At 48.7% G+C, this 18117-nt stretch overlaps 1 protein-coding gene across 5 annotated transcripts in view; it reads left to right on the forward strand.

Moving 5' to 3' along the window:
• ACIN1 (apoptotic chromatin condensation inducer 1) overlaps nucleotides 1–18117 on the forward strand; it is a 265672-nt gene that overhangs the window by 77533 nt on the left and 170022 nt on the right. The gene's annotated exons all lie outside the window — the stretch shown is intronic.

Here is an 18117-nt window from a genome sequence, read left to right on the forward strand (position 1 = left end):
GTGATTAGCCGCTAGATTGTGATATTGTCTGCACTGTTAAAGAGGAAGTAAAGCCACTGACATTTATATTTATTAAAGGCTGTATATTAGAGAGGTAAATGATATACATTAAGTACATGTTTAGTGTCTTTACCTAACTAAATGTGTCTGCTGCACATTCTCTCAATCTTCAGGGGCAGGATGCCATGGTATGAGGGAGTAGCATCTAATCATTGCTAAACAGAAAAATGGTTGGTTAATATACACATGTAGGAATGATCAGTGATTTAACTATAGACCAGTTTTTGCTTTATGACCTGGTCCCACCTGGACACTGGCCTAAATTGTAGTAGGAGCTTCAGGTGTCAGTAGTGGGGAGGCAAGACAACATTTCACTTTTTAACGGAGCTGAAGTGGAACGCCGGGTTAGTGACCACTGTATTTTGGTTGCCCACATATAAAACGTAATAAAATATCAAGCTTGATGATTCTTTAAGTTACAGCTGCTTTTTATGTGCCATATATTTTACAGCCTAATATTAGCCAGTAATATTTATGGAGATTCGATTTTATTTCCGTGTTCTCCCCAGAATTTTTTTTAAATCCGGGCAGCATTATGATATAGCCGGGGGAGAACTCGGGGGTTACCGAACCCTATTACAGGAGGTAAGCAGCAGCCCAGCATGCACACTCTCACCCGGTATCTCATGTACTGTTTGGCGCACTCTGAGTAGGAGAGGGGTTGGCTGTGAATCTGCAGTGCTTGCCTTCCGTGCATGGTGGGCCAGAGTTCATGCAGCGCTTGTGAAGGGGGTCCCCAGCAGGGATCTTCCTCCTGCTGGTAGCATCTCCATGCAGTGAGCATTTCTGTTGCTTATGCTTGCTCACAGCGCCCTCTGCTGGCTGGCACCAGTACGCTCTTCTGTAAGTCGGCCTGGCATTAGGTGCCTGATGAGATGACTCCTGGCAGTTGGGAGGTGTAAGAATAATGACAGACGGTGCACCCATGAAAATAGTCCTGGGGAGAATGCTGTATTTATTCAAATTTATTTATATTACTCCTGCATATTCAATTAAACATTACTATAGGGAACACCAAAATGAAATGAGACTGGGTATTAACAGACAAAAAGTTAGGAGGGCCGTGCTTGCAAGTGTCCATCTAATTCAAAGGAAAAACAAAGTATTTCTCTATCGTCCTAAGTGGATGCTGGGGTTCCTGAAAGGACCATGGGGAATAGCGGCTCCGCAGGAGACAGGGCACAAAAGTAAAGCTTTTACAGGTCAGGTGGTGTGTACTGGCTCCTCCCCCTATGACCCTCCTCCAGACTCCAGTTAGATTTTTGTGCCCGGCCGAGAAGGGTGCAATTCTAGGTGGCTCTCATAAAGAGCTGCTTAGAGAGTTTAGCTTAGGTTTTTTATTTTACAGTGATTCCTGCTGGCAACAGGATCACTGCAACGAGGGACAGAGGGGAGAAGAAGTGAACTCACCTGCGTGCAGGATGGATTGGCTTCTTGGCTACTGGACATGAAGCTCCAGAGGGACGATCACAGGTACAGCCTGGATGGTCACCGGAGCCACGCCGCCGGCCCCCTCACAGATGCTGAAGCAAGAAGAGGTCCAGAATCGGCGGCTGAAGACTCCTGCAGTCTTCTTAAGGTAGCGCACAGCACTGCAGCTGTGCGCCATTTTCCTCTCAGCACACTTCACACGGCAGTCACTGAGGGTGCAGGGCGCTGGGGGGGGGGCGCCCTGGGAGGCAAATGAATACCTATAAAGGCTAAAAATACCTCACATATAGCCCCAGAGGCTATATGGAGATATTTACCCCTGCCTAAATGTACTAAATAGCGGGAGACGAGCCCGCCGAAAAAGGGGCGGGGCCTATCTCCTCAGCACACGGCGCCATTTTCTGTCACAGCTCCGCTGGTCAGGAAGGCTCCCAGGTCTCTCCCCTGCACTGCACTACAGAAACAGGGTATAACAGAGAGGGGGGGCAAAATAAATGGCAATATATTAATATAAAAGCAGCTATAAGGGAGCACTTAATCATAAGGCTATCCCTGTCATATATAGCGTTTTTTGGTGTGTGCTGGCAGACTCTCCCTCTGTCTCCCCAAAGGGCTAGTGGGTCCTGTCTTCGTATAGAGCATTCCCTGTGTGTCTGCTGTGTGTCGGTACGTGTGTGTCGACATGTATGAGGACGTTATTGGTGTGGAGGCGGAGCAATTGCCAAATATGAGGATGTCACCTCCTAGGGGGTCGACACCAGAATGGATGCCTTTATTTGTGGAATTACGGGATAGCGTCAACTCGCTTAAGCAGTCGTTTGCCGACATGAGGCGGCCGGACACTCAATTAGTGCCTGTCCAGGCGCCTCAAACACCGTCGGGGGCTGTAAAACGCCCCTTGCCTCAGTCGGTCGACACAGACCCAGACACAGGCACTGATTCCGGTGGTGAAGGTGACGAATCAACCGTATTTTCCAGTAGGGCCACACGTTATATGATTTTGGCAATAAAGGAGATGTTACATTTAGCTGATACTACAGGTACCACTAAACAGGGTATTATGTGGGGTGTGAAAAAACTACCAGTAGTTTTTACCAAATCAGAAGAATTAAATGACGTGTGTGATGAAGCGTGGGGTGCCCCGATAAAAAACTGCTAATTTCAAAGAAGTTATTGGCTTTATACCCTTTCCCGCCAGAGGTTAGGGAGCGCTGGGAAACACCTCCTAGGGTGGACAAAGCGCTAACACGCTTATCAAAACAAGTGGCGTTACCCTCTCCTGAGACGGCCGCACTTAAAGATCCATCAGATAGGAGGATGGAAAATATCCAAAAAGGTATATACACACATGCAGGTGTTATACTACGACCAGCTATTGCGACTGCCTGGATGTGCAGTGCTGGGGTAGTTTGGTCAGAGTCCCTGATCGAAAATATTGATACCCTGGACAGGGACAATATTTTACTGTCGTTAGAACAAATAAAGGATGCATTTCTTTATATGCGTGATGCACAGAGAGATATCTGCACACTGGCATCACGGGTAAGTGCTATGTCCATTTCGGCCAGAAAAGCTTTATGGACACGACAGTGGACAGGCGATGCGTAGAGGAGTTATTTGGGGTCGGTCTATCGGATTTGGTGGCCACGGCTACGGCCGGGAAATCCACCTTTCTACCTCAAGTCACTCCCCAACAGAAAAAGGCACCGACCTTTCAACCGCAGCCCTTTCGTTCCTTTAAAAATAAGAGAGCAAAGGGCTATTCATATCTGCCACGAGGCAGAGGACGAGGGAAGAGACGGCAACAGGCAGCTCCTTCCCAGGAACAGAAGCCCTCCCCGGCTTCTACAAAAGCCTCAGCATGACGCTGGGGCTTCGCAAGCGGACTCGGGGGCGGTAGGCGGTCGTCTCAAGAATTACAGCGCGCAGTGAGCTCACTCGCAGGTAAATCCCTGGATCCTGCAGATAATATCTCAGGGGTACAGGTTGAAATTAGAGACAGAGCCACCTCGCCGTTTCCTGAAGTCTGCTTTACCAACGTCCCCCTCAGAAAGGGAGACGGTTTTGGAAGCCATTCACAAGCTGTATTCTCAGCAGGTGATAGTTAAGGTACCTCTTCTACAACAAGGGAAGGGGTATTATTCCACTCTTTTTGTGGTACCGAAGCCGGATGGCTCGGTAAGGCCTATTCTAAATCTGAAGTCCTTGAACCTGTACATAAAGAAGTTCAAGTTCAAGATGGAGTCACTCAGAGCAGTGATAGCGAACCTGGAAGAAGGGGACTTTATGGTATCCTTGGACATCAAGGATGCGTATCTCCACGTTCCAATTACCCCTCACACCAGGGGTACCTCAGGTTCGTTGTACAAAACTGTCACTATCAGTTTCAGACGCTGCCGTTTGGTTTGTCCACGGCACCTCGGGTCTTTACAAAGGTAATGGCCGAGATAATATTTCTTCTTCGAAGAAAAGGCGTATTAATTATCCCATACTTGGACGATCTCCTAATAAGGGCAAGGTCCAGAGAACAGCTAGAGATGGGTTTAGCACTATCTCAAGAGGTGCTAAAGCAGCACGGATGGATTCTGAATATTCCAAAATCCCAATTAATGCCGACAACTCGTCTGCTGTTCCTGGGGATGATTCTGGACACAGTTCAGAAAAAGGTTTTTCTTCCCGAAGAAAAAGCCAAGGAGTTATCTGACCTGGTCAGGAACCTCCTAAAACCAGGAAAGGTGTCTGTACATCAATGCACAAGAGTCCTGGGAAAAAATGGTAGCTTCTTACGAAGCAATCCCTTTCGGCAGATTCCATGCAAAGGGATCTGTTGGAAAAATGGTCAGGGTCGCATCTTCAGATGCACCTGCGGATAACCCTGTCGCCGAGGACAAGGGTATCCCTTCTGTGGTGGTTGCAGGAGGCTCATCTATTGGAGGGCCGCAGATTCGGCATGCAGGATTGGATCCTGGTGACCACGGATGCCAGCCTGAGAGGCTGGGGAGCAGTCACACAGGGAAGAAATTTCCAGGGAGTGTGGTCGAGCCTGAAAAAGTCTCTTCACATAAGCATTCTGGAACTAAGAGCAATCTACAATGCTCTAAGCCAGGCGGAACCTCTGCTTCAAGGAAGACCGGTGTTGATCCAGTCGGACAACATCACGGCAGTCGCCCATGTAAACAGACAGGGCGGCACAAGAAGCAGGAGGGCAATGGCAGAAGCTGCCAGGATCCTTCGCTGGGCGGAGAATCACGTGATAGCACTGTCAGCAGTATTCATCCCGGGCGTGGACAACTGGGAAGCAGACTTCCTCAGCAGACACGACCTTCACCCGGGAAAGTGGAGACTTCATCCAGAAGTTTTCCACATGCTATTAAACCGTTGGGTAAAACCAATGGTGGACATGATGGCGTCTCGCCTCAACAAAACACTGGACAGGTATTGCGCCAGGTCAAGAGATCCGCAGGCAATAGCTGTGGACGCGCTGGTAACACCTTGGGTGTACCAGTCGGTATATGTGTTTCCTCCTCTGCCTCTCATACCAAAGGTATTGAGGAGTATACGGCAAAGAGGAGTAAGACTAGTGGCTCCGGATTGGCCAAGAAGGACTTGGTACCCGGAACTTCAAGAGATGGTCACGGACGATCCGTGGCCTCTACTTCTGAGAAGGGACCTGCTTCAGCAGGGTCCTTGTCTTTTTCAAGACTTACCGCGGCTGCGTTTTGACGGCATGGCGTTTGAAGGCCAGATCCTAAAAGGAAAAGGCATTCCAGAAGAAGTCATTCCTACCTTGATAAAGGCAAGGAAGGAAGTCACCGCGAAGCATTATCGCCGTATTTGGCGAAAATATGTTGCGTGGTGCGAGCAGCGGAGTGCTCCGATGGAGGAATTTCAACTGGGTCGTTTTCCTACATTTCCTGCAATCAGGATTGTCTATGGGTCTCAAATTGGGATCTATTAAGGTTCAAATTTCGGCCCTATCAATATTCTTCCAAAAAGAATTGGCCTCAGTCCCTGAGGTCCAGATTTTTATCAAAGGAGTACTGCATATACAGCCTCCTGTGGTGCCTAAGGTGGCACCGTGGGATCTAAATGTAGTTTTAGATTTCCTCAAATCCAATTGGTTTGAACCACTAAAGAATGTGGATTTGAAATATCTCACATGGAAAGTGACTATGTTACTGGCCCTGGCTTCGGCCGGGAGAGTATCTGAACTGGCGGCTTTGTTTTATAAAAGCCCTTATTTAATTTTCCATTCGACATAGGGCAGAGCTGCGGACGCGTCCGCATTTTCTCCCTAAGGTGGTATCAGCGTTTCACCTGAACCAGCCTATTGTAGTGCCTGCGGCTACAGACGACTTGAAGGACTCCAAGTTGTTGGACGTTGTCAGAGCCTTAAAAATATACATTTAAAGGACGGCTGGAGTCAGAAAATCTGACTCGCTGTTTATACTGTATGCACCCAACAAGTTGGGTGCACCTGCTTCTAAGCAGTCGATTGCTCGTTGGATTTGTAACAAAATTCAACTTGTACATTCTGTGGCAGGCCTGCCACAGCCTAAATCTGTTAAGGCCCATTCCGCAAGGAAGGTGGGCTCATCTTGGGCGGCTGCCCGAGGGGTCTCGGCATTACAACTCTGCCGAGCAGCTACGTGGTCAGGGGAGAACACGTTTGTAAATTTTTACAAATTTGATACCCTGGCAAAGGAGGACCTGGAGTTCTCTCATTCGGTGCTGCAGAGTCATCCGCACTCTCCCGCCCGTTTGGGAGCTTTGGTATAATCCCCATGGTCCTTTCAGGAACCCCAGCATCCACTTAGGACGATAGAGAAAATAAGAATTTACTTACCGATAATTCTATTTCTCGGAGTCCGTAGTGGATGCTGGGCGCCCATCCCAAGTGCGGATTATCTGCAATACTTGTACATAGTTATTGTTAACTAATTCGGGTTATTGTTTAGGAAGCCATCTTTCAGAGGCTCCTCTGTTATCATACTGTTAACTGGGTTTAGATCACAAGTTGTACGGTGTGGCTGGTATGAGTCTTACCCGGGATTCAAAATCCTCCCTTATTGTGTACGCTCGTCCGGGCACAGTACCTAACTGGAGTCTGGAGGAGGGTCATAGGGGGAGGAGCCAGTACACACCACCTGACCTGTAAAAGCTTTACTTTTGTGCCCTGTCTCCTGCGGAGCCGCTATTCCCCATGGTCCTTTCAGGAACCCCAGCATCCACTACGGACTCCGAGAAATAGAATTATCGGTAAGTAAATTCTTATTTTTACTAAATACAAGTGTTAATAACCTTCTAAATGGTTTATTTTCATATTAAACCAACTTTGTATTTTTAGTTTTGCAGCCCTTAATGTGTGCTCCCACTACAGGGACATAAGGTATAGAAAGTTTGCAAGTATTTTTGCTTCTAATTATTAAATGTTCTCTCTTCATATATATTTTTTTCTTGTTTTCATAATACACAACGCAGCTTATTAAATAGCTGATAAAATAACAAAACTATAAATGACAGATATTACAAACTGACATGGATACAACAGTATGCTTTTAAATCATTATTAATGATACTTCATAATGTAGCTATATAATGTAGATTTTAGCACACTTGTAGATTGTAATTTAATAACCTAAAATTGTATTTTATTATTTATCGTTACAATAAATAAGTGAATTACAGGGTTATCACTGCAGTGGTGGATTTTACCTAGGGGCTGCTCTCTTCCTTCGGGTCAGGAGGAATCGTCACTTGTAAAACATTAGTGACCAGACCTGCCTCCAAAAGAGGCTAAGGTCTGGACAGTCCCAGAAGATATGCATACTGGTGCCTTCCATTTTGCATTGGTGCCAACAGAACTTTCAGCATGAGGGCCACATCATATGCAGTCTAGTGGGGGGGGGGTCTGTGTACCAGTTTAATAAGCTTTTCTCTGACGTCCTAGTGGATGCTGGGAACTCCGTAAGGACCATGGGGAATAGCCGCTCCGCAGGAGACTGGGCACAAAAGTAAAGCTTTAGGACTACCTGGTGTGCACTGGCTCCTCCCCCTATGACCCTCCTCCAAGCCTCAGTTAGATTTTTGTGCCCGGCCGAGAAGGGTGCACACTAGGGGCTCTCCTGAGCTTCTTAGTGAAAGTTTAGTTTTAGGTTTTTTATTTTCAGTGAGACCTGCTGGCAACAGGCTCACTGCATCGAGGGACTAAGGGGAGAAGAAGCGAACTCACCTGCGTGCAGAGTGGATTGGGCTTCTTAGGCTACTGGACACCATTAGCTCCAGAGGGACCGAACACAGGCCCAGCCTCGGAGCTCGGTCCCAGAGCCGCGCCGCCGGCCCCCTTACAGAGCCAGAGGCAAGAAGAGGTCCGGAAAAATCGGCGGCAGAAGACATCCTGTCTTCACCAAGGTAGCGCACAGCACTGCAGCTGTGCGCCATTGCTCCTCAGCACACTTCACACTTCGGTCACTGAGGGTGCAGGGCGCTAGGGGGGGGCGCCCTGAGCAGCAATAAAAACACCTTGGCTGGCGAAAATACATCACATATAGCCCCCAGGGCTATATGGATGAATTTTAACCCCTGCCAGATTCCACAGAAAAACGGGAGAAAAGGCCGCCGAGAAGGGGGCGGAGCCTATCTCCTCAGCACACTGGCGCCATTTTCTCTCACAGCTCCGTTGGAGGGAAGCTCCCTGGCTCTCCCCTGCAGTTACTACACTACAGAAAGGGGTTAAAAAAGAGAGGGGGGCACTAATTAGGCGCAGTATAACAATACAGCAGCTATAAAGGGAAAAACACTTATATAAGGTTATCCCTGTATATATATATATAATATAGCGCTCTGGTGTGTGCTGGCATACTCTCCCTCTGTCTCCCCAAAGGGCTAGTGGGGTCCTGTCCTCTATCAGAGCATTCCCTGTGTGTGTGCTGTGTGTCGGTACGTTGTGTCGACATGTATGAGGAGGAAAATGAGGTGGAGGCGGAGCAATTGCCTGTAACAGAGATGTCACCCCCTAGGGAGTCGACACCTGAGTGGATGAGCTTATGGAAGGAATTATGTTTGAGGCTATGGAAAATGTTTTTACACATTTCTGATAATACCAGTACCACTAAAAAGGGTATTATGTTGGGTGAGAAAAAACTGCCTGTAGTTTCTCTAACGTCCTAGTGGATGCTGGGACTCCGTCAGGACCATGGGGAATAGCGGGCTCCGCAGGAGACAGGGCACATCTAAATAAAGCTTTTAGGATCACATGGTGCGTACTGGCTCCTCCCCCTATGACCCTCCTCCAAGCCTCAGTTAGGTTTTTGTGCCCGTCCGAGAAGGGTGCAATCTAGGTGGCTCTCCTAAAGAGCTGCTTAGAAAAAGTTTTTTTAGGTTTAAATCTCAGTGAATCCTGCTGGCAACAGGATCACTGCATCGAGGGACTTAGGGGAGAGATTTCCAACTCACCTGCGTGCAGGATGGATTGGAGTCTTAGGCTACTGGACACTTAGCTCCAGAGGGAGTCGGAACACAGGTCCTCCTGGGGTTCGTCCCGGAGCCGCGCCGCCGATCCCCCTTACAGACGCTGAAGACGGAGGTCCGGAAAGCAGGCGGCAGAAGACTCCTCAGTCTTCATGAAGGTAGCGCACAGCACTGCAGCTGTGCGCCATTGTTGCTACACGTCTCACTGATTCAGTCACGGAGGGTGCAGGGCGCTGCTGGGGGCGCCCTGGGCAGCAATATTAAATACCTTTAGTGGCAAAATAAATACATCACATATAGCCATTAAGGCTATATGTATGTATTTAACCCAGGCCAGTTTTCTTAAAACCCGGGAGAAAAGCCCGCCGAAAAAGGGGCGGAGCTTATTCTCCTCAGCACTCAGCGCCATTTTCCTGCTCAGCTCCGCTGGTGAGGAAGGCTCCCAGGACTCTCCCCTGCACTGCACTACAGAAACAGGGTAACAAAGAGAAGGGGGGCATAATTTGGCGATATTGATATATTAAAAGCGCTTATATCAAAAACAACACCTTCTAGGGTTGTTTATATACATTTATAGCGTTTTTGGTGTGTGCTGGCAAACTCTCCCTCTGTCTCCCCAAAGGGCTAAGAGGGTCCTGTCTTCGATTAGAGCATTCCCTGTGTGGCTGCTGAGTGTCGGTACGTGTGTGTCGACATGTATGAGGACGATGTTGGTGTGGAGGCAGAGCAATTGCCGGTAATGGTGATGTCACCCCCTAGGGAGTCGACACCGGAATGGATGGCTTTAGTTATGGAATTACGTGATAATGTTAGCACATTACAAAAGTCAGTTGACGAAATGAGACGGCCGGAAAACCAGTTAGTACCGGCTCAGGCGTCTCAGACACCGTCAGGGGCTGTAAAACTTCCCTTACCTCAGTCAGTCGACACGGGTACCGACACAGATGAATCTAGTGTCGACGGTGAAGAAACAAACGTATTTTCCAATAGGGCCACACGTTATATGATCACGGCAATGAAGGAGGCTTTGCAGATCTCTGATACTGCTGGTACCTCAAAAAGGGGTATTATGTGGGGGGTGAAAAAACTACCTGTAGCTTTTCCAGAATCAGAGGAATTGAATGACGTGTGTGACGAAGCGTGGGTTAACCCAGATAGAAAACTGCTAATTTCCAAGAAGTTATTGGCATTATACCCTTTCCCACCAGAGGTTAGGGCACGCTGGGAAACACCCCTAGGGTGGATAAGGCGCTCACACGTTTATCAAAGCAAGTGGCGTTGCCGTCTCCTGATACGGCCGCCCTCAAGGATCCAGCAGATAGGAGGCTGGAAACTACACTGAAGAGTATATACACACATACTGGTGTTATACTGCGACCGGCAATAGCCTCAGCCTGGATGTGCAGTGCTGGGGTAGTGTGGTTGGATTCTCTGACTGAAAATATTGATACCCTGGATAGGGACAGTATTTTATTGACTCTAGAGCAATTAAAGGATGCTTTTCTTTATATGCGAGATGCTCAGAGAGATATTTGTACTCTAGCATCAAGAGTAAGCGCGATGTCCATATCTGCCAGAAGAAGTTTATGGACGCGACAGTGGTCAGGTGATGCGGATTCCAAAAGGCATATGGAAGTATTGCCATATAAAGGAGAGGAATTATTTGGGGTCGGTCTTTCGGACCTGGTGGCCACGGCAACTGCCGGCAAATCCACTTTTTTACCTCAGACCCCCTCCCAACAGAAAAAGACACCGTCTTTTCAGCCGCAGTCCTTTCGCTCCTATAAAAACAAGCGACCAAAAGGACAGTCTTATCTGCCGCGAGGCAGAGGAAAGGGTAAGAGAGGGCAGCAAGCAGCCCCTGCCCAGGACCAGAAGCCCGCCCCGGGTTCTACAAAGCCATCAGCATGACGCTGGGGCTTTACAAGCGGACTCAGGAGCGGTGGGGGGTCGACTCAAGATTTTCAGCAATCAGTGGGCTCGCTCACAAGTGGACCCGTGGATCCTGCAGATAATATCTCAGGGTTACATGTTGGAGTTCGAAAGGTCTCCCCCTCGCCGGTTCCTAAAGTCTGCTTTACCAACGTCTCCCTCAGAAAGGACGTCGGTTTTGGAAGCCATTCACAAGCTGTATTCTCAGCAGGTGATAGTCAAGGTACCCCTCCTACAACAGGGGATGGGGTATTATTCCACACTATTTGTGGTACCGAAGCCGGACGGTTCGGTAAGACCTATTCTAAACCTGAAATCCTTGAACCTGTACATACAGAAATTCAAGTTCAAGATGGAGTCACTCAGAGCAGTGATAGCGAATCTGGAAGAAGGGGACTTCATGGTGTCCCTGGACATAAAAGATGCTTATCTGCATGTCCCAATTTACCCCTCACACCAAGGGTATCTCAGGTTCGTGATACAAGACTGTCATTATCAGTTTCAAACGCTGCCGTTTGGTTTGTCCACGGCCCCTCGGGTCTTTACCAAGGTAATGACCGAAATGATGGTTCTTCTACGAAGAAAAGGCGTATTAATTATCCCTTACTTGGACGATCTCCTGATAAGGGCAAAGTCCAGAGAACAGCTAGAAGTCGGTGTAGCACTAACCCAGGTAGTGCTTCAGCAACACGGGTGGATTCTGAATCTTCCAAAATCTCAATTGACCCCGACAACTCGTCTGCTGTTCCTGGGAATGATTCTGGACACGGTTCAGAAAAAGGTGTTTCTCCCGGAGGAGAAAGCAAGGGAGTTATCCGAACTTGTCAGGAACCTCCTAAAACCAGGAACTTTGTCAGTACATCAATGCACAAGAGTCCTGGGAAAGATGGTGGCTTCTTACGAAGCGATTCCATTCGGCAGATTCCATGCACGGACATTTCAGTGGGATCTGCTGGACAAATGGTCCGGATCGCATCTGCACATGCATCAGCGGATAACACTGTCACCAAGAACAAGGTTGTCTCTCCTGTGGTGGTTGCAGAGTGCCCATCTGTTAGAGGGCCGCAGATTCGGCATACAGGACTGGGTCCTGGTGACTACGGATGCCAGCCTACGAGGCTGGGGAGCAGTCACACAGGGAAGAAACTTCCAGGGCGTGTGGTCAAACCTGGAGACGTCCCTTCACATAAATATACTGGAGCTAAGAGCGATCTACAATGCTCTAAGCCTGGCAAAATCGCTGCTTCAGGGTCAGCCGGTGTTGATCCAGTCGGACAACATCACGGCAGTCGCCCACGTAAACCGACAAGGCGGCACGAGAAGCAGAAGAGCAATGACAGAAGCTGCAAGGATTCTGCGCTGGGCGGAGAATCATGTCATAGCACTGTCAGCAGTGTTCATCCCGGGAGTGGACAACTGGGAAGCAGACTTCCTCAGCAGACACGACCTTCACCCGGGAGAGTGGGGACTTCATCCAGAAGTCTTCCACATGATTGTGAACCGTTGGGAAAAACCAAAGGTGGACATGATGGCGTCTCGCCTCAACAAAAAATTGGACAGATATTGCGCCAGGTCAAGAGACCCTCAGGCAATAGCTGTGGACGCTCTGGTAACACCGTGGGTGTACCAGTCAGTGTATGTGTTCCCTCCTCTGCCTCTCATACCAAAGGTACTGAGAATTATACGGAAAAGAGGAGTAAGAACAATACTGGTGGCTCCGGACTGGCCAAGAAGAACTTGGTATCCGGAACTTCAAGAGATGCTCACGGAGGATCCGTGGCCTCTACCTCTAAGAAGGGATCTGCTTCAGCAGGGACCTTGTATGTTCCAAGACTTACCGCGTCTGCGTTTGACGGCATGGCGGTTGAACGCCGGATTCTAAAAGAAAAGGGCATTCCAGAGGAAGTTATTCCTACCTTGATTAAGGCTAGAAAGGAAGTGACTGTACAACATTATCACCGCATTTGGCGGAAATATGTTGCGTGGTGTGAGGCCAAGAAGGCTCCAACGGAAGAATTTCAATTGGGTCGATTCTTACATTTCCTGCAAGCAGGATTGTCTATGGGCCTAAAATTGGGGTCCATTAAAGTTCAAATTTCGGCCTTATCAATCTTCTTCCAGAAGGAATTTGCATCAGTGCCTGAAGTACAAACTTTTGTCAAAGGTGTACTACATATACAACCCCCAATAGTGCCTCCAGTGGCACCGTGGGATTTGAACGTAGTTTTGAATTTTCTCAAATCTCATTGGTTTGAGCCTCTAAAATCGGTAGATTTAAAATACCTTACATGGAAGGTAACCATGCTATTGGCCCTGGCTTCAGCCAGGAGAGTTTCAGAGTTGGCGGCTTTATCGTACAAAAGCCCATATCTGATTTTCCATTCGGACAGGGCAGAACTGCGGACACGTCCTCATTTTCTCCCTAAGGTGGTTTCGGCTTTTCACTTGAACCAGCCTATTGTGGTGCCTGCGGCTACTAGCGACTTGGAGGACTCCAAGTTACTGGACGTTGTCAGAGCATTAAAAATATATATTTCAAGGACAGCTGGAGTCAGAAAATCTGACTCGTTGTTTATATTGTATGCACCCAACAAGATGGGTGCTCCTGCGTCTAAACAGACGATTGCACGTTGGATCTGTAGCACAATCCAACTTGCACATTCTGTGGCAGGCCTGCCACAGCCTAAATCTGTAAAGGCCCACTCCACAAGGAAAGTGGGCTCATCTTGGGCGGCTGCCCGAGGGGTCTCGGCATTACAACTTTGCCGAGCAGCTACGTGGTCAGGGGAGAACACGTTTGTAAAATTTTACAAATTTGATACTCTGGCTAAGGAGGACCTGGAGTTCTCTCATTCGGTGCTGCAGAGTCATCCGCACTCTCCCGCCCGTTTGGGAGCTTTGGTATAATCCCCATGGTCCTGACGGAGTCCCAGCATCCACTAGGACGTTAGAGAAAATAAGAATTTACTTACCGATAATTCTATTTCTCATAGTCCGTAGTGGATGCTGGGCGCCCATCCCAAGTGCGGATTGTCTGCAATACTTGTACATAGTTATTGTTACAAAGATCGGGTTATTACTATTGTTGTGAGCCATCTTTTCAGAGGCTACTTCGTTTTTTGTTATCATACTGTTAACTGGGTTCAGATCACAAGTTGTACGGTGTGATTGGTGTGGCTGGTATGAGTCTTACCCGGGATTCAAGATCCTTCCTTATTGTGTACGCTCGTCCGGGCACAGTACCTAACTGAGGCTTGGAGGAGGGTCATAGGGGGAGGAGCCAGTACGCACCATGTGATCCTAAAAGCTTTATTTAGATGTGCCCTGTCTCCTGCGGAGCCCGCTATTCCCCATGGTCCTGACGGAGTCCCAGCATCCACTACGGACTATGAGAAATAGAATTATCGGTAAGTAAATTCTTATTTTTTCCTGCATCTGAGGAATTAAATGAAGTGTGTGATGATGCGTTTTTTTCCCCGATAAAAACTGTTAATTCCTAAAAAGTTATTAGCATCATACCCCTTCCCGCCAGAGGATAGGGCACGTTGGGAAACACCCCTTAGGGTGAATAAAGCGCTCACACGCTTGTCTAAACAGGTGGCACTACCGTCCCCGGATACGGCCGCCCTTAAGGAACCTGCTGACAGAAAGCAGTAAAATATCCTAAAATGTATATACACTCACACGGGTGTGATACTGCGACCAGCAATCGCCTCAGCCTGGATGTGCAGTGCTGGGGTGGCTTGGTCGGATTCCCTGACTGACAATATTGATACCCTAGATAGGGACAGTATATTACTAACTATAGAGCATTTAAAAGATGCATTTATATATTTGCGTGATGCACAGAGGGATATTTGCCGACTGGCATCAAGAGTAAGTGCGCTGTCCTTTTCTGCCAGAAGAGGGTTATGGACAAGACAGTGGTCAGGTGATGCTGATTCCAAAAGGCATATGGAAGTATCGCCTTATAAAAGGGAGGAGTTATTTGGGGTAGGTCTAACAGACCTGGTGGCAACGGCTGGAAAATCCACATTTTTACCCCAGGTAGCTTCTCAACCTAAGAAGACGCCGTATTATCAGGCGCAGTCCTTTCGGCCCCATAAGGGCAAGCGGGCAAAAGGCGCCTCATTTCTGCCCCGTGGCAGAGGGAGAGGAAAAAGGCTGCAGCAAACAGCCAATTCCCAGCCCTCTCCCGCCTCCGCAAAGTCCTCAGCATGACGCTGGGGCTTTACAAGCGGTCTCAGGCACGGTGGGGGCCCGTCTCAAGAAATTCGAGACGTCTCCCCCTCGCCGTTTCATAAAGTCTGCTTTACCGACGTCTCCCTCAGACAGGGAGACAGTATTGCAAGCCATTCACAGGCTGTATTCCCAGCAGGTGATAATCAAGGTACCCCTCCTGCAACAGGGAAAGGGGTACTATTCCACACTATTTGTGGTACCGAAGCCGGACGGCTCGGTGAGACCAATTTTAAATCTAAAATCCTTGAACACTTACATACAAAGGTTCAAATTCAAGATGGAGTCACTCAGAGCAGTGATTGCAAACCTGGAAGAAGGGGACTATATGGTCTCTCTGGACATCAAAGATGCTTACCTACATGTCCCAATTTACCCTTCTCCAAGGGTACCTCAGGTTTGTGGTACAGAACTGTCACTATCAGTTTCAGACGCTGCCGTTTGGATTGTCCACGGCACCCCGGGTCTTTACCAAGGTAATGGCCGAAATGATGATACTCCTTCGAAAGAAGGGAGTTTTAGTTATCCCTTACTTGGACGATCTCCTGATAAGGGCAAGATCCAGGGAACAGTTGGAAGTCGGGGTAACACTATCTCAGATAGTGCTGCGGCAGCACGGTTGGATTCTCAATATTCCAAAATCGCAGCTGATCCCGTCGACACGACTTCTATTCCTAGGGATGATCCTGGACACAGTCCAGAAAAAGGTGTTTTCTCCCGGAGGAGAAAGCCAGGGAGTTATCCGAACTAGTCAGGAACCTCCTAAAACCAGGCCAGGTGTCAGTGCATCAGTGCACAAGGGTCCTGGGAAAAATGGTGGCTTCCTACGAAACAATTCCATTCGGCAGATTCCACGCAAGAACTTTCCAGTGGGACCTGCTGGAAAAATGGTCCGGATCGCATCTTCAGATGCATCAGCGGATAACCCTGTCACCAAAGACAAGGGTGTCTCTCCTGTGGTGGTTGCAGAGTGCTCATCTTCTAGAGGGCCGCAGATTCGGCTTTCAGGACTGGGGAGCCTGCGAGGCTGGAGATGCCAGCCTGCGAGGCTGGGGAGCAGTCACACAGGGAAGAAATTTCCAGGGCTTGTGGTCAAGCCTGGAGACATCACTTCACATAAATATTTTGGAGCTACGGGCCATTTACAATGCCCTAAGCCAAGCAAGACCTCTGCTTCAAGGTCAGCCGGTGCTGATCCAGTCGGACAACATCACGGCAGTCGCCCACGTAAACAGACAGGGCGGCACAAGAAGCAGGAGGGCAATGGCAGAAGCTGCAAGGATTTTTCGCTGGGCGGAAAATCATGTGATAGCACTGTCAGCAGTGTTCATTCCGGGAGTGGACAACTGGGAAGCAGACTTCCTCAGCAGGCACGACCTCCACCCGGGAAAGTGGGGACTTCACCCAGAAGTCTTCCACATGATTGTAAACCATTGGGAAAAACCAAAGGTGGACATGATGGCGTCCCGCCTAAACAAAAAATTGGACAGGTATTGCGCCAGGTCAAGGGACCCTCAGGCAATAGCTGTGGACGCTCTGGTAACACCGTGGGTGTACCAGTCAGTGTATGTGTTCCCTCCTCTTCCTCTCATACCAAAAGTACTGAGAATTATAAGACGGAGGGGAGTAAGAACTATACTCGTGGCTCCGGATTGGCCAAGAAGGACTTGGTACCCGGAACTTCAAGAGATGCTCACGGAGGACCCGTGGCCTCTACCTCTAAGAAGGGACCTGCTCCAGCAAGGACCCTGTCTATTCCAAGACTTACCGCGGCTGCGTTTGACGGCAGGGCGGTTGAACGCCGGATCCTGAAGGAAAAAGGCATTCCGGATGAAGTCATCCCTACCCTGGTCAAGCCAGGAAGGATGTAACCGCAAAGCATTATCACCGCATTTGGCGAAAATATGTTGCGTGGTGCGAGGCCAGTAAGGCCCCGATGGAGGAATTTCAACTAGGTCGATTCCTGCATTTCCTGTAAACAGGAGTGTCTATGGGCCTAAAATTGGGGTCCATTAAGGTTCAAATTTCGGCCCTGTCAATTTTCTTCCAGAAAGAACTAGCTTCACTACCTGAAGTTCAGACGTCTGTAAAAGGGGTACTGCATATACAGCCTCCTTTTGTGCCTCCAGTGGCACCTTGGGATCTCAATGTAGTTTTGGGGTTCCTAAAGTCACATTGGTTTGAACCACTTGAATCTGTGGAGTTAAAATATCTCACATGGAAAGTGGTCATGTTGTTGGCCCTGGCCTCGGCCAGGCACGTGTCAGAATTGGCGGGCTTTATCCTGTAAAAGCCCTTATCTGATCTTCCATTCAGACAGGGCGAAATTGAGGACTCGTCCTCATTTTCTCCCTAAGGTGGTTTCAGTGTTTCATCTGAACCAACCTATTGTGGTACCTGCGGCTACTAGTGACTTGGAGGACTCCCAAGTTGTTGGACGTAGTCAGGGCCTTGAAAATATATGTTTCCAGGACGGCTGGAGTCAGGAAATCTGACTCGCTGTTTATCCTGTATGCACCCAACAAGCTGGGTGCTCCTGCTTCTAAGCAGACTATTGCTCGTTGGATTTGTAGTACAATTCAGCTTGCACATTCTGTGGCAGGCCTGCCACAGCCAAAATCTGTAAAAGCCCATTCCACAAGGAAGGTGGGCTCATCTTGGGCGGCTGCCCGAGGGGTCTCGGCGTTACAACTTTGCCGAGCAGCTACTTGGTCAGGGGCAAACACGTTTGCTAAATTCTACAAATTTGATACCCTGGCTGAGGAGGACCTGGAGTTCTCTCATTCGGTGCTGCAGAGTCATCCGCACTCTCCCGCCCGTTTGGGAGCTTTGGTATAATCCCCATGGTCCTTACGGAGTTCCCAGCATCCACTAGGACGTCAGAGAAAATAAGAATTTACTTACCGATAATTCTATTTCTCGTAGTCCGTAGTGGATGCTGGGCGCCCATCCCAAGTGCGGATTGTCTGCAATACTTGTACATAG

The sequence above is a fragment of the Pseudophryne corroboree genome, chromosome 1 (genome assembly GCF_028390025.1).
Source record: "Pseudophryne corroboree isolate aPseCor3 chromosome 1, aPseCor3.hap2, whole genome shotgun sequence".
NCBI classification, from domain to species: Eukaryota; Metazoa; Chordata; class Amphibia; order Anura; family Myobatrachidae; genus Pseudophryne; species Pseudophryne corroboree.